The sequence below is a fragment of the Temnothorax nylanderi genome, unplaced genomic scaffold, assembly GCF_030848795.1.
Source record: "Temnothorax nylanderi isolate EJ_2023f unplaced genomic scaffold, tnyl_v1.0 TNYL_tig0001_pilon, whole genome shotgun sequence".
Classification (NCBI taxonomy): Eukaryota; Metazoa; Arthropoda; class Insecta; order Hymenoptera; family Formicidae; genus Temnothorax; species Temnothorax nylanderi.
This window is the reverse complement of record NW_027249063.1, coordinates 3,774,260-3,790,975: the sequence shown is the minus strand read 5'-3', so window position 1 is coordinate 3,790,975 and position 16,716 is coordinate 3,774,260. Positions and strand designations below refer to the sequence as shown.

Sequence of the window (16,716 nt, the reverse complement as noted above, 5' to 3'; positions counted from 1 at the left end):
TTTAATAGCGCACAAGAGACACCCTGCAGCATCTCCGCGAACAGACGTGCGCAGGCGTGCCGCTAATCATGAGCAGACCTGAAAGACCTAACTCGGTTGTCGTTTTCACCGAAACCGGCGAATATTTTTCTCCCCCCTGAAACAGTCGGAAGCAACGGTAGAACGCGCGTCTTGCCACCCCCGTGAGTCGCGATTTCATTCTTTACGCGCACGCGGTAACCCTACCGTTAAAAGTTCGCACTGTCGAGATTATAGACGAGAGAGGAGCCCAACTGATCTCGAAACATCTCGATGCGAGCATAGGGGAACGCACAAGCGTCGAAAAGCACACAAACGTGGCTAAAAAAATGTATTATACGGAAATACATAATATAAATATTCCGTTATTTTTTTAACGTGCCCCATTATTCTTAATAAAGAATCAAATAATTAAAGTAACAATTATCAAAAATCGACCTCTCATTCAATTAAACGAATTTATTTTCCATGTAAACTGATAATAATGTTTTAATTCTCCTGGCAACAGATTTGCATTGAATTTGTAATCGCGCCAAACTCGTTAAAAGAAAAAAATCAAATTAAATAATTGAAAAATGCATTTCAAAAATGTTAACCATGCCAGGTAGCCATTTGTTGCTCACGAAACAACCCTTCGCGTGAAATCAAACATTCCTGATTGTTGTACATCGTCCTCTCTCTCTCTCTCTCTCTCTCATTTTCCTCCGTGAATGCTTTAACCTCCTTCAGACTCGCAATTAGGGGGCGCCGAGACGCTTTACGACGCTATGTCACCCTTTTGCCTGTTATTTAATTGGGATGCGCAATTGAATGACACTCGATACACGGTATACCGGGAAAGAGTTGTCATCGGCCTGTGCTGGGCCCTAACGATGGTATTGTGCGGTGCCTCTTTTGACTACATCGCCCTGTTTTTACAAGCTTTTCGCGTTTATTTTCGGGTGCGGTAAAACAAAGGTAAACTCACCGCCCCAGATTATTTTGTGCTTTTGCAAAAAGAAACTTTTGAGGTGCGGCGAGTTTTAATAAAATAATAAATAATTTAATTAAATGCACAGCAATTTATATTTATTTATTTATTTACCGTAATTTATGAATTCTACCAACTAAAACTGTTGTATTTCGCGAATGGAATTTCGAAATATTTATATATAAAGAAACAAAAAATTCAATGAGAAACTCAATTGCATATTGCATGGTTCATGCTAATAATTTCGCTGTTCTAAGATTACATATATATCTCGATCATATAAATAGCACCATCACGACGAAAAACATTAATATCTCTCAAATCACATTCTCAGCGATCTAGAGCCATCCAATTCCGGCAAGGAAAAATAGAAATAAACTTCACGAGACACGCTAACAAGGCGCGAACGGGCGGGGCAGAACGAGTCCCTTAACGAGATCAGCTCCGTGGAAGTGCGGAGATTCGCGAGGTATCCGTCCCGAGAATGACGAGAGAGGAGCCCTTTGACACTCCGGCGCCACTAACTAGTGGAACAGAGAGCGACAACGCAGGCGGATAGTAACGAGAAAGAAGCGGGTGGGAGAAATGCTGCAAGACTGCGTCTTGGAAGACTTCCTCGAGCTCATTACACCGACAATAATTAACGTTGCACAAAGTGTCGTTATAGAAATAACCGAGGAGCCGAGCAGAACGCGAATGAAAGAGAACAAGACGGAGGAGACGCGCTCCACGCGAGAAGTAACGAAAAAAGACGGAGACGGCGAGATAAAACACCCACTATCCAACGCCATTCCGCACCGATGGAAAATGTTTCTATTGATAGTCCGCCCCTTCGCGGGATATCGTTTGCGGTTTGTCCTCCTCTCCTCCTCTCGCGCTATCCTCCCCGAAGAATATAATTCAACCGTCCTTCGTCCTGAAAGCCGACGAGCGAGAGACGGTCGAGACGGAAAGGATGGCGCTTCGCGCTGAATGTCCAATTATTATATCACGAAATATCTGCTAGAAAATTGGATAATGCACTCGGTAGGGTCGGTAGGCGGAGCGCAGCGGATAAAAGAGGAAGAAGATTCCCCGCAGGAGAGTAGGGTAAAGAGAGAGAGACGAGGGAGATCAGCACAAGGAATCTACAGGGGCAACTCGCCGGGAAATACAGCCACCTCATCACGCACGCTATATACATATATAACTATCTACGCGGAAGAAACGAAACCACTGGCAGAAAACGCCAGTGAACGACAGTCAGTACGCGGAAACCGCGACGAAATGACACTCGTGCTAGCGCTAATTGGGCCCTCGAGGTGACGCCATCAAGAGGGATGCTCTTCCACCCTCGGAGTACACCCCGACCAGCCTCCCACCCTCTACCGACTTCCTGCCAGCCCCCTACCCTCCTCTCTTTCTACCGCCTCATCATCTTGCTTCCTCTTCATGCATCGCGAATTGATGCAGTAGACGGAGAAAATTTCGAAGATTATCGAGAAGGAAAGGACAAACGTTAAATATATAATAATTTCTTACACTTTCCCTCCCGTAATTTTTAAACGTTCGAATGAAAATTCGAATAAAATCTGAATATTTCTTTCGAGTCACAATTAACATCTACGTATAATGACTTGCTTAAGTTGCTATCATTCAATTTTCTTAATAAATTCGAAATCGAGAAATATTAATAAATTCACGATATGAAATGCGGAATCATATTAAGTTTTTCTAAATTCATGACTGCTCTCAATTGACGATCCTTCATTTAATCTCTTTGGAGGTTCACCAAAGAGGTATTGTCACGCGCTCCTTCACGTACGATATTCATGAATAAAAGAAAGATATGAGCAAGCGAGATCATCCATGCATGCAGATTTCTATTTCTGTGTATAAAACGAACGATGCAATGCGCGTGAAAAAGAAAATAAATAGTTCCGATTCAAAATTAATTTCGTATCTTATAATTATATCATCTACAAATTATATGTGTCACTCTAGATGTGATAAGCGTGGTAAAAATCAAAATGAAAATTTGAATTTAATGTGTAGAAATTTTGAAATTAATGCATTACTATAGAGATTGTGTGATTGTATTACTACAGAATTGCCCCTTAAACACGAAAACTATACGAAAGTCGTAAGAACCCAAAATAGGAAGAGGATCCAAATCATAAGACTCACCGATCACACGACGTGCACCTCCTGCCGATGGGCCGCAGCAAGTCGCAATTCATCTGAAACAATAGAGAGAAATGCGTATGAAGGTGATGTTCATTGAGATGTTCCATATGTAGTCGCGAGAAGAATAGACAAGAGAAGGAAAGGGGTGCACAGTGGGTGCGAAAAGACGGCGGGAACTGAAATTAAACATTATGTCAGGCATTAAGAGAAATTATCCGCGTTATGCCTCGATCATATCTTTTATGGAGTTTCGCAGGCAACCGCAACGAGCGAAGTCAAGGCAGCGAAAAGGCAAGAAACGAGCCGACGATGGGGGACGGAAACTCGTTGAATTTATATTCGCCACTATACCGTATATAGGCGTATACGTATATATTTTATTGCGATATTCATATCGTTTACAAAGACGCCTCGCCGAACTACCTCGTTAAATATTTTACGATACGATCGATCTACGCTCTCCCTCCGACGGACCAGAAAAAACGGCGTGAATGAAATCGAATGAGAAATCATGTACAAAAACGTATAACTTTTAAGATAAGCAGTAGACAATATAAAGACAAACGCATTGCTCCGTTAGCATCGTAAATCGAATATTAAACGAACTACATCCCAATATGTCTCTAGAGATTATTCGTAATATATTTACTTCAGTGTACGAAAAATTTGCAGCGGTTTTATAAATATACGTCAAACAATATTCGCAAGTATAAATATAACAATAACAACCTATACATTTCTTTATTAATCTATATATTTATTAATTTAATAAGAATGGAGAATTTCGTGGAACAGTTTTACATAAAAAGCCTAAATTCGCGAAGTTTTCTAAAAAAAAAAAAAAAAAAATGTTATGTCCAATTCTGCTGCCACAATTCTTTGTGGCAAACTTTCGTGGCTCTCTGAATTTCAAGTTTCTGTCCTCGTTCGCCGGTCAGTGTCGCTTGCGTCGTAAAAGCGGACAAGTAGTAATTGCGCCACCCCGAAGTGTACGCACGGGTGGACCAAACGGGGACAATATACCAAAGCAGAGGAGCAGAAAGGGACCGTCGTTTCTCTCGCGACAGAGTCTCACGAATAAAGTTTACCCATTTGCAAGAATGGAAACTTTTATTACGCCGTTATACGAAGACGCATCATGCCACGGAAAATAGTTTTAATGTCTCTTCTCGCACTTTCGGAATTCCGTAGCATTTCGTGTCCCGATCTCGTAACTTACATTAGTTTCTTTTTCGATAATCTAATGAATTCGGAATCTAAGGTACTGTCAGAAGAAAATATTAAGCTATTTCTTACAAACATTTTAAATCGTACAGAAAAGAACAAGGAAAGGGAAAAGAAGAACTAAAATTAATTAAGACTTTAATTACTTGGAAAAATATTCCTCGTAGATCAAGAAAACATTTTCGTCATACTGAAAAATGTAGATAATCAATTTTTAGTTGAGTTCAAGAACTCGCGACACAAGTGTAGATGCGTGTACGCGTGTCTTGGACATTGTTGGACATTGGAGTGTGTGGATTGTTAGTTGGAGTATTAGTGCGAGCATTCTAGATGTAGAGCATAGCTGCCGAAATAAATGACCGGACGTCGTAGGCAGGCATTCATAAACTTGGCAGTGACTAGAGGAGTGCCCTGCTCTAGTGCCTTTCGGAATTCCGATTGGGGAGTCTTCGCGAGAGAAAGAGAAAGAAGGAAGGAGGCGATGGCGATCCGAAGGGGAAAATGAGGCACGGACAGAAAAAGAGAGGACAGACACGCGAGCGAGCGAAAGAGCACGAAGGCGGTGGATGAATCGGTCGTACAACCGTAGGGGGAGAAGCTTCTTTCATGTCAGGATAGTGAGCGATCGACCGAATCGCAGGTGAGTGCCTGCGCGACCGCGTAGGATTATTTATATAAACGCCGAGTCACCGGTTATTAATGAGAGGTACCGCCTCCCTCTGTCGGTGGCTATCGATGAGTTCCCTCAAACCATCCCCAAAGCAATGCCGGGCTTATATGTCGACGGGTCAGGTCACCGAAGGTGTCGATCGATTGATATTCTCCCGGAAGACGTCCGTCCTCCCGAAATTATTCGCCGAGCGCGATAATAGTAATTAAATTCCTGTTTGCGTCGAATGTGAAAATGATGTGTTTTAAACTTCCAAAAGTTACTTAATCTTTATAATAAGTATGGATTATAATACTATAGATATATATGTATATATTTATAGATTATTAAAATATTCCTAACAAAACATTTTATATTATAAAATAAACTTTAAAATATGCATTATGCATTTTTACACAATCTATTCGATGACATCGCACGCGAAAAGCTTAGCGGCTATTAAGTAAAAACGAAATTGGAAGCTCAAATTTTTTGCTTAACACACAATAACGCCGAAATCATCGCGATGATGACAATGAGTTTCCGCCAAACGTTTCACCATTAGTCGCGTGTCAGCCCTTTCTCAGTGGGTATACCTAATCGGTCTCACAATTCGGAAGTTTCACCATATAAAAGCCAGCGGTCGAGGTTTGAACATTTCTCTTGCCGCCCACGCTTCATTTCTTTTGCTATGCATCCTATTTATTGCACGAGATCGCAGAGATCTACCTTGAACGAAACCGGCACACCTGCATCTGGCTTCCTCCCATTGACGAGATGAGTGAAATATGAAGGTCTCCGAGGATGTAGCGGGACAGGAACACCTGGATTTAGCAATCGTTCTCTCAATGAAGGGATTCCCGACCGAGGGTTAGAAACGAAGTGAAGGACTGACCAGTTACTTCTGCCCTTTTTTTTTTTCAAAACCACCGAAGCAAGTAATCTGTCTTGAGGGACTAACATTGACTTTTAGCAAAAACGAGACTCTATTCTTCAAATATTTCCTGAGGGTGACCCACTTATTTTCAACATGAATTTGACTGCTACAAGTGCAAGTTTACGTATGAATAATACAAATCGCCTTTAGAATGTAGATATATTTAATTCGCTTGGGTTTGATCTTGGAAAGTTTCTTGTAATATTTTATCAATTTTTAACAATCAATTTAAACTTATTTTTGCCAAAAAGCATAATTGCACGATCAGAATTTCCATACATGTACGTTTGCTCATGATTCCATCCATATCGCGAACCAAACAGTTTCGGAAATAGATACGACCATCATGGGGCCGTGGAAGGGAGGTTAAAAAGGAATCGTAGGGGTTTACAGTGGAGATGGGGAACGCAGAACCAGGTGTCACGGGGCTGCTATACAAAGAAGTGATGGATGTCTGGCATGGCAACCCTCGTAACGTGTCATGGCGTCGACACCTCAGGTGTCACTCTTGGTCCATGCCTCGTTATCTCGCCGATAGGAAAAAATAAAGCCGATTCTTTCTCACCCCATATAAAGCCGACATATCGCACACGAAGAAGAATCTTTTTAATTTATATGCAAATTATGCGGTTAGATGCATTTGACATTGTTCGCCGAAGTTACCGAAGTAAAAAATAAAACTCATATAAATATAGTTGAATTTAAAAGTTAGACTGAAACCGCGCATTATCGTGAACGAGAGCAATTTTCTTTTTCTTCCTTTAAGACGACTCCTCCCTTCTGTAAAGTTGATAATATTCACTTTGTTAATGCGGCTTCACATCATCGAATTCGTGGGTAGCATGAAAATTGAATGGCCGAGTTGTGATCCTCCAAAGGGATCTTTTTTCTCGGGCCCCTGACCGACAAGAGAAACACTCAAGAATAAGAATACTGGTCGCGCGCGCGCGCGCGCGCGTTTCTTCGCACCTGGCAAATCCAAAACATCTCTCGAAGTGGGCTCTCGCTTTCGTTCTCTTACACAGGACCTCTCGTGCCTTTGTCGAGCCACGCGCCCAAAGAAATACAAAAAAGATTAAAAGTAAGATCTCTAATCCCTCCTACTGACACGGTGTGTATTGATAGCGCGACGCAATCGCATTTACATTATCGATAAATAAAGATAATAATAATTATTATTATTATTACAAATAAAAATAACAACTAGTATAATAATAAATAAAAATAATAAAAATATTAACGGGCATTTAATACCGTATCTTTTCAACATCATATTTTTTCCATTTAATAATAATATAAAGGTATACGAGGTATTCGTGCTATGAAATAACGTTAAGGAAATAAGACATCATCGCGCGTAGAGGATTACTTATATATCTTAATCTTATGATACGATACTCCATCTCTAAAGGAAGAAACGCGGTCAAGACGTTGGTGTCGACACCAACGACGCGCGCGTGATTCGCGTAAGGAAAGATTTTCTTCCTTTGCACGGTCCGGTGGCTTCTTTTTCGTTGGGATAGGTCCTGTCGGGGGCACCTCATTTCCTTTCGAGTTGTCGGTAGGGGTTCGGTTCTACAGTGCGACAATTCTTCCTCTCCTGCACCCGACTTCTACCTACTGAGCCCGAGTTGACAATGGATCGTTGGTCCACCGCGTAAAGAAATCTAGCGCGGAGACGAGAAATGTGAGAAACCGAGGAGAGAAGGAAAGAGAGAGAGAAAGAGAGAAGTTTGTTATGTTCTCTTAGGGTAAGTCGTTCTAACAATGAAAGAAATAAGCAATGCAATAAGAAAGCAAATGATAAAAAGTGGGAATAATAATAGGCAATAAAGGCATGAATATAAATACTTCAACGTAGTAACTTATAAATAAATAAAGGAAAAAATATGATGTTCGTCATTAATACGTCTGGTTATAGAAGTTTAATCATTTCTTCAAAATATTAAGTGTCTATCATTTGACTCAATATATAGAACATCAAGTAAAATTTGACCTAAAGAGGCAGAAGCAGAAAAGAGATTGAAAGCGGGAAGGCTACAAAAGGAAATAGAAGAATTCTTTCGAGTATCTCAAAAAACGCCATTCATACACCGCAGACCAATATTGCCATTCAGAAACGACAACCCTGAAACGAGCTTGTTCCGAATGACATACAGAAGCAATGAGCTAGATTATTCTTTGCAAAGGTACAAGTCAAAATTTTCTTGTATTTTGACTACCTGCAATGTTTACAATATATATTACGTAAAATTCGTCACACAAGATGACATCGATTATATAGGGTACTTTGTTAGTCGTTATGCCTCGAATTCAAAAAACTCTTTTCCCTTCTCTTCCTTCCTCTATTATCTACAAATCGTCCAAAACAAACAAAAACCTACATATACAATTTGATTATGTCGGCGCCAGCGATATCACGCTGCTTGAAATCGTTTGATTGCAATGAAACTTGCTATATATTAGACTGAAGCTCGTACGATCAATGTATATCGGGATTAAAAAATAAAAAGGCATAAATGACAACATCGAATCCGAAAGGGAGAACGAAAACGAGCTACTAGCATAGGGAGTGAATGAGAGTGACCTTGACAAAACATCGCGGCCACGAAATGAAGCCGTTGAGCCGCGAGAACAAAGAGATTCTGTCGTCCTTTGTCAGACAGTGTCTCTATCTCAGTCTGTGCCCATCGTTCTCTTTCCCTCCAGACTTTTATCTCCTCCCCCTTTCTCTTTCATTTACTTTTATCTAAGTCTGTTTGCCACTGTTCAAATTATTACGTCGCTTTCGCTCAACCGACTACCATTTGCGTCGACCATACATTGCATTGAGTCGCTATATTCAGAAAAAAATCGATAAAAACTGGCAAAGTTAAGTTTCAGAAGCTAACTACCTTATGACAATTTGCATCATTTTATCATAAAGTACGTTAAATACTAATAAACCTAATTAACAGATTTTAATTTAGTGACCCGAGTAAGCACATTTTTATCTATTAATTTTAGGAATTAAATAGATATTAAAAGATATCTTATCCTTATCCTGCAAATACTCATTATAATATATAAAATCGATTCGGCATCGTCAAAACTAACTAACCTTTCGCTGTTGGTCTTCGGGGAAGGCGACCTTTAAAACGGAGTTCACCACTGACCCCTTAATATCACTGGTTTCGCTCATATAATTCATCAGTTAATTAAGTCAAAGTTCACGAAAGTTTATAACGAAACATGTCAATAACCAATCCGATAAAATGTCGAAAGCTCCGGCCAGTTTCCTCGCGGTGCTTCTGTTTAACAATCTTGCGGAAGAAGAGAAAAACGGAAATGCTAAGGACGTGAAGACACGCCAGACCTGTCGATATCAGGACGGCGACGTCCCTCCTACAACAACATTGGATGACAGGGAGGGAGAGGAGGGGATGGAGAAACGATAACGGAAAGAGAAAGAGGGAAAGAGAAAGAGAAAGAGAGAGAGAGAGAGAGAGAGAGAGAGAGAGAGAGAGAGAGAGAGAGAGAAGAGAAGAGACAGAAGAGACAACAGAGTTGAACAAGTTGGAAAAACACTTAAGCGGGCAGCTAATGCTTTTATCGCGACCCTTGATTCCACCCTAGCCTGATTTTCGGCGACAAATCAAGGCGCTTGTCCCGCCGGGAACGGTAAATACGTTTTTGACGCCCCCGCGTGAAATAATGCGTGCGCGTACGCACGCACGCACGCGTGGCGTAGAGCGCGTAGCCGCGCACTCACGAGCGGCGACAATGCGCGCGAGCAAGCCTATTTACCGGAGGGTGAGAGACGAACCGAGTGGCGGAAGAATGGCACTTTATTAGTGTTTGCAAACGACGTTCCGCCGCAGCGCAAAGTTCCCCGTCTTGGACGATTTATCAGGCCAAGACAGCACCGTTTCGTTTCACTAAAATGGCGGTATTCGGCGTGAAAAGGTTACCATTCACACGTAGAATACATCTGCAGTAAATTTGCGACAGGTACAAACCGCACGAGAGGCGTCGTACGTTATTGCGGATACGTATGTCTAATGTGCGATATCGCGAGCTTGATGTATAACTCGTGAACATTAAAAATTTATTCGACAAGCTATCAGATAGATCAAAAAGGTAAGAAACTGTAAAAATTATTACATTGCATGTTTCTCATTAATTGTATCACGTGATTATAATGACATATGATCTATTGTTAAACTCACTTAGATAGTATTAATAAAGTTCAGGATAGTATTCGCGATTTATAAATCTGTCGTGTACTAAAACGTGAAAAATCTAAATACACACACACATATATATATATAATACACACACATATTAAAAGACATATAAAATTTTAAACAGAATTTTATCTTTAAATCTGAGCGAATTATAGATTACACCTAAAATAAATATAAAATATTAGAAACATGAATAGTTGTTTAATATTTTAAACTTCTAAATGGCTTGATAGTTCATTGATTTTTTGGTGCTTGCTGTGGATTGATACTTTTTATACGAAAGAATCGATACTCGTGCGAGGCTGCTGCCCGGAACGACAATAACTTGCGAGGGATTGCTACACAACCTGGTGAGACTTTGTGAATTTGGAAATTCAATATTAGCGAACATTTAGATCCACCATTCATAGAGAATTCACATTCGGTCACAGAGGATAACGGTGTCCACCGTTGCGTTCAACGTGTTAAAGAATGATACTGCATCACACAAACTCGCCGATTAGTGGAGTGAACGCTACGTTAATCGGATTTTCAATGTATCGACAAGCCTCTAAACCGATTCACGGTGTAACTCTAACAAATCTAGACGCGTTGATAACGGTTTAAAATTATTACACGTTAGAATAATAAAGAATCTAAAATGCGAGAGAGGATTGTCCTCTTGTCCCCTTGTTCAAGGGGAGATTACACACGATACAGGGTATTATTATCTTTCTCAAACTATTGCTCATAAAATATGCGACAGAATATCGTTGGACCGACGCTCCGGTTGAGACAAAATGCCCGAGATTCGCGCTGTTCCGAGGTTTGCCACGTCAGTGACGATGGCAGCACGTACCATTCTAGGGGGTGCATCACCCCCCGAGCCCGAGTTCCAGGTTAGCGAGAGCTGTTCTATAGACTCGAAGTAGGCGGCAGAGGAGGTAGGAGGTGGCGCGTAGGGACGGGTGAAGGGGGAAACAACGACGGCGGAAGAGCAGGAGCATGAGGTGGAGGAGGAAGAGGAGATGGAGGATGGAGGCACTCCATCGCAGTCCGTCGCCTCGTCCAGAGGGTGGGAGTAGCCGGCGGCGGGGTGGTTTTGTCTTCCTTCGCCCACCCTCCTTACCCGCCACCCGCGGAACCACCTCCGCGCTATTCGAGTGCGCTTGCGCTCGCCGAACCACCCCCGCGCGAGCCACCCTCTTCCTGCGCCGGCCCGTTTACGCTTCTGTCCCCTTCCCTCCCGCTTTATCCCCCCGTGTCCTCTCGCGCGCCACCCCTCTATTGATTTTGTTACAAACCGGCTCCATCCCATTCCCCTCCGGCCTCCCGACGTCACCCTCACGCCGACCCACGCGAAGTCCGTTGGAGCGATACGCGCCGATGCGTGTATGTACGTTGATATATAAATGTATATTGTTTATACATATTTCTCGTCGTCGGCGTCGCCGTCGTCGTCGTCGTTCACTGGGCGACTCCGAATTTCCAACAGGCGACGTCAACGCGCTGCCGCAAGTCTCTCCTGCGACCTAAGTATAGTCAATAAAAGTGGAAGTGTTGTGACCTGAAAATCGCAAGCAGAAAGCGAGCGATGGTTTCGAAAATGCTCGCGCGAATCATCCTCGTTCAATTGTAACAGTAATCGCGACGAACTAACTTCCTCTTAATATGTAATGCGCGACTTCATTCTGGACTATATAGCCATATCTATTATGCACAGAGAAAAAAATCAGATTGGTACTGATAAGTAAGTTGTGTGTTAGCAGCAGAAAAAATCGCGTTCACGAACTATTCATAATGTTTCTGAAAAATATTTGCCCGCCTAATAAAAGAAAAAAGGTGACAATAGAAGAAAGAAGGGTCTTATTCCTGCCTAAATTAAATAAAATATCGCAATTCTAGTTGCTTGAAAGAAATAAAAATATTTTATGCGAGAGCTTATAAATTAAATACAAACGATATCTCGTTAACGATTGTAGAAAAGATCGTATCCAGTTCAATTTTCTAAAAAACGAACTTCAAATTAAAGATAGATACAGTAAAAGCACAATATTTCATATAATTATCGCAAAGCATATAATTTTCGACGTGAGAGCGCAGCGCGAGTTTTCGCAGCCTAAAAGGATACGAGCCCTTGCTGATACATGGAGCTTGTATATAGCACATATTCATTTGTCGCGAGCTATTCGGCTGCACCACGTGCACGCAGCCGACATTCGGTCGGCCAACTCTCAGTGGTCCCCAACTGGTTCAAGTACCACATGCTCTCGTGGTCGCCCTTGCGCTCACGTACGAGCAAGAAGTACTCGATGGCATTTGCGGTGGATTTGGCGGTACTCCGCGCCACGGGAGCCCCACTTCTGGCCACCAGTAACCATAGGGTACTCTCTCTCTTCCTCGACTCCTCTCTGGATTCCTCCTCTTTCCTCGCCCCTCACTCACCCTTACCAACGTTCTCGAGAGGCCCCGTACGATACCCCCGTGATAATCTCCCGTCTATCGAAAGGGAGTCGCTGAGCGCGGATTAAAAGGGTGCCTTTTACGCAGAGTTCCACGCAAGATCTACATTTTCTCTCTCTTTCTTCCTTCTCTTTGTCTTTCCCTCTAGCGCCAAAGCTTTCCCGACATTCGCGATTACATACCGTGTCGTCAAGAAATACATTCGCAACAATATCGCCAGAAATATATTTCGCACGTTCGTAAACGATAGATTTTGGAAAAAGTCATTGCACATTGTAACTTATATCTCTTGAAATTCTCATAAGCGCTCACAAATGTGACGTTTATGTTTCTGCTTCACAGCAGATTCGAATGATTGCTAAAATATTTGAATCTAACATCTGTCAACTTCGATTCTATGAAGGAAGCCAACCTTAGTTAAACCGACCTCCGCGTAAGTCAGACAGATATGTGAATTCGATGACTTTGTTTCGTAGGATTGCCGACAAAATTCTGCAATTGCGCAGCTTCTGTGTTACATAAAAAATTCTATAACATTAGCACAATGATAATACTAAAATAGTACGATTGTTTTTTTAATGTCAATAAACGTGCATAGAGTGTCACAATATAATCTAACATTAAAAAGTAAAGCAATTACGCTTCGATAAATTAAGTTTCAAAGATGCAAATAGACCTAAAATTTGATTTTTTTTAACAGAATTGTAAGTCAACATTGTTTTAACCGAAATTTGATTTTCAAGTCCGATATAAAAAATAAATTCGATAAAAAAATCAATATACCTCGTCAATTTTATTGAACAGGTTAATCGACGCGATCATGCGCCACTTATTACACTAAATCTTCGCCACGTGTTCGTCTACTTAGCCCAACAATTCAGCGTTACGTAAGGTTTCACGGGGAGGACAGGATCCAGGATCCCGACGAGAAATCGGGCCCGCGTCCAAAGTGGGTTAATAAAGCGATATTAAAGCCACGGGTGGTAGACCCTACGGCAGAATCCCTCGTGTCCACTCTGGCGCGGTCTTCGGACAGCGGGAATTACGTGCGAGAACCACCACCCCGTGATCCACCATAGCGTTTCATTAGCTCTCCGCTGTCTCGGCACGTTTTTTCAACAAGCTCGCGAGTTCGATTATTAACTTAGCGTTTTGCTTGAAAGCTTTTACATTACACGTGCAGTAAACTTGTTTTTTTCATTTACATCCGAAAATGAGACTCTCGATTCTGATGAAACGCTAGATAGAAATTGCATTTTTATTATGTAGTGTTGAATGCAGCTATTAATCTTCAATTATACTATCGTATCTTATAAATTAAATTCCATAAAGAGATTTGTAACAGTCTTATGTGTGCAATCATATACTAACGGCAATTCTATATTTTTGTATGGAAAATATTTTAAAAAATTGCACGCCAAACATATAATTTAGCTAAAATTATCGACCACCGTACCATTATATGAAAACCTTCAAAAATATATTTGCTACTTTCAAACTACACGATTCGTTGCGGCACGACGTTATCGCGGTGTAATCTCTGCGAATGTAGAACTTTCATTCGCATATTCCCGACCGTTCTAACTATCCGACAAGGCTGGATATGTACGGTGGATCGGCAAACTGTAAAGTTTACAAACACCCCAGCGCTTCCTAGTCATTATCCCGTAATCCCGGTGTTTTACATGTTATGAGGATGCGAGAGAGGCGGCGGTCTGCTACCTGCGACCTTCGGTCTTACATTATTACACACCGTTAGTAGTCCACATATCACACCGACGAACAAAAGCCTGCATGATTTTACATAAATTTCACGAGTCGAAACACCTCGCGCGGGCAATCGTGATCTCCTCGGAAAGCTACAAATATGCTGCCGCTCAGTATAATCTGAACACGGTGAGGAGAAAACGCTGCGAGTGTAACTTAACGTGAGTTTATTTATCGCGCGAATTCACGTACGCGTAACAACCTATTTCATTTTGTCTTAGGTGGAGCGTTTAAGTCAGGCGCTTAATCGTGCATATATCCATTAAGTTTACAAAACGGAACGGCTGAGTTTCGACGGAGGTGAGCGTGTCTCCGAAACTTAACAGAATGATCCCGATGTGTCTTCGGTTTCGAGTTACGCCCGATCGCGTGCGAATTGGACGCGCGTGTTTTGACACGCAGCCCACCCACGCTTACCCTCCCGATCACACGCCTCGCACGAGAACTCGTCATTAAGTGCATTAGGACGCGTTTAATAGCGCCGTGATCGCTCGTTATATAGGTGGCTACTCGCTCGCTCGCTCGCTCGGGGATGCTGCGCTCGTGCTGGCCCGGCGAATGTGTCTAGTTCTCATTGTTCCCGCGCGTCAGACACGTGGCCGTGGCACGAGTCCAGCGATATCGAATATTCTTCCTTGCTTTCTCTTCTTTTCCAGCCCCCCCTCTGATTGGCACTTTAAAATCCGGACGATCATGCGTCGCGCGGGCGGAGGGAGGTAAAAAAAAAGCGAGAAAGAAATGACGGGGAACACCCACGGCGCGGAGGTCGCCATTCAGCTCGGCTCGAATGTCGCTCCCGCGAACTCTCGTGTGTCGGGAAGTTTGCAGGCTAAATTGACCGCAGCTCCGATGAAAGCGGTAATTTCAGCTGCGGAAAATTCTGTCTGACGCCGAGAAGTAAACTGTATTTCTTTTTCTTTTTTTTTTTCACCGCGGGCGTGGATATACGAGTCGAGTGCAAATACGCGAACGGTGAAGTACCGCGACGAATTCGAAAGTAATAATTTCGTATCTATCTCGAGCTCCCGTGATTATTTTTGTCTCTGCTGCGCATTCCTTTGACTGACAAGTTAACATTGCGAAATTGCTAAGATTACAAAATTACTAGGAATTTCTACTTTTCTTAAAGCTGACGTATTAAGGATCAAGGAAGATCGCGATTTTCAACAGCGATTATCCTCGGGCTATTTAGCACTTATCTCAAACGTTTCCCTAATATCTCTAAATGCGAATGTAAATAATTTATCACCTGTGCCGCGTGGAATTATCCGCGCGTAAATGGATCAGGTGTCGGGCGCGGCCCTTTTTCCTTGTCTACCATCGCGCGGTCAATTAATAGGAGTCATTTATAAGAGCAAACCGGGGAATCTGGGAATCCGCGATCCGCCCGGAGGCAATAAATCTCAAGTCGCCGAGAGCGGCATGGTAGCGGAACCCCTCTTGTAAGCTGGTTGTATTGTAGCTATTACCGAGCCATGCATCACTAGGTAACAACCGCACGATTCGTCGTCTCCCTCGTTCTAACGGCCGAGCACGGATCTCTCCGCATTTCGTGACCACGGGAAAGAGCACTAGGACACCGTGTAGGAAAGCGCAGGAAAACGCGTGATGCGTTTGGGAAGCTGCGCAGCTGATATCGGACCACCCAGGTTATTCTCTTGGATACCTTCTGGCCCCGTGGAACGTTCCGCGGCGTTAAGGGAAAACGTTACGTCCGATTCACGCATGACCACGAACAATGTTATGGCACGAGTGATGAACGATCCCCGTCGTTAATGAGCGAATCGTGTCTCGCATCGATATTTTATGTTTCGGTGCTTGTAGCAGAAAAGGTGGGTTAAAGCGTTGATTTGTAATTTGGCAACCTGCTTTTACAAATTATGCGACAACGCGATGCTCGCAGCTAATAAAAAAAAAAATTTTATAATCACGAAATAAATATTCTTCTCAATCAAACAGCGAAGAAAACCGCTTTCCTCGCTGTTATGTCTTTTCTTCCGTGTTTTAAGACTTAAAAAAAATAAGATTTCAAATTTTATAAGATAAAACTGATAAAATACAAGGTTACATGTATTGAAACGAAGAAAATATTACTCCGGTAATATCGCGGTGACATCTCATGCTTTCAAAAACATACTGCTCTAAATCGCTCGCTTGGTCCAGACGACACAACGACAGACGGTGAGAAAATAGCGGGCGATACTTTGTACGCGAGACAGAAGGTCGCGAGGGAAAAAAAACAGTGGAGCGAGGGAAAGAGACGAGTGAAGAAGAAGAGAGGGAATCGCGAGGACAGAATATACGGAGCGACGAGCCG

General features: G+C 42.4%; 1 protein-coding gene across 7 annotated transcripts in view; it reads right to left on the bottom strand.

The window, feature by feature from the left end:
• Soxn (SRY-box transcription factor soxNeuro) overlaps nucleotides 1-16,716 on the bottom strand; it is a 283,767-nt gene that overhangs the window by 232,319 nt on the left and 34,732 nt on the right. For all 7 annotated transcript variants that reach the window (XR_011721188.1, XR_011721210.1, XR_011721230.1 and 4 more), the window contains one exon: nucleotides 3,155-3,207. The gene's annotated coding sequence lies outside the window, so the exon portion shown is untranslated. The remainder of the gene's footprint in view (nucleotides 1-3,154; nucleotides 3,208-16,716) is intronic.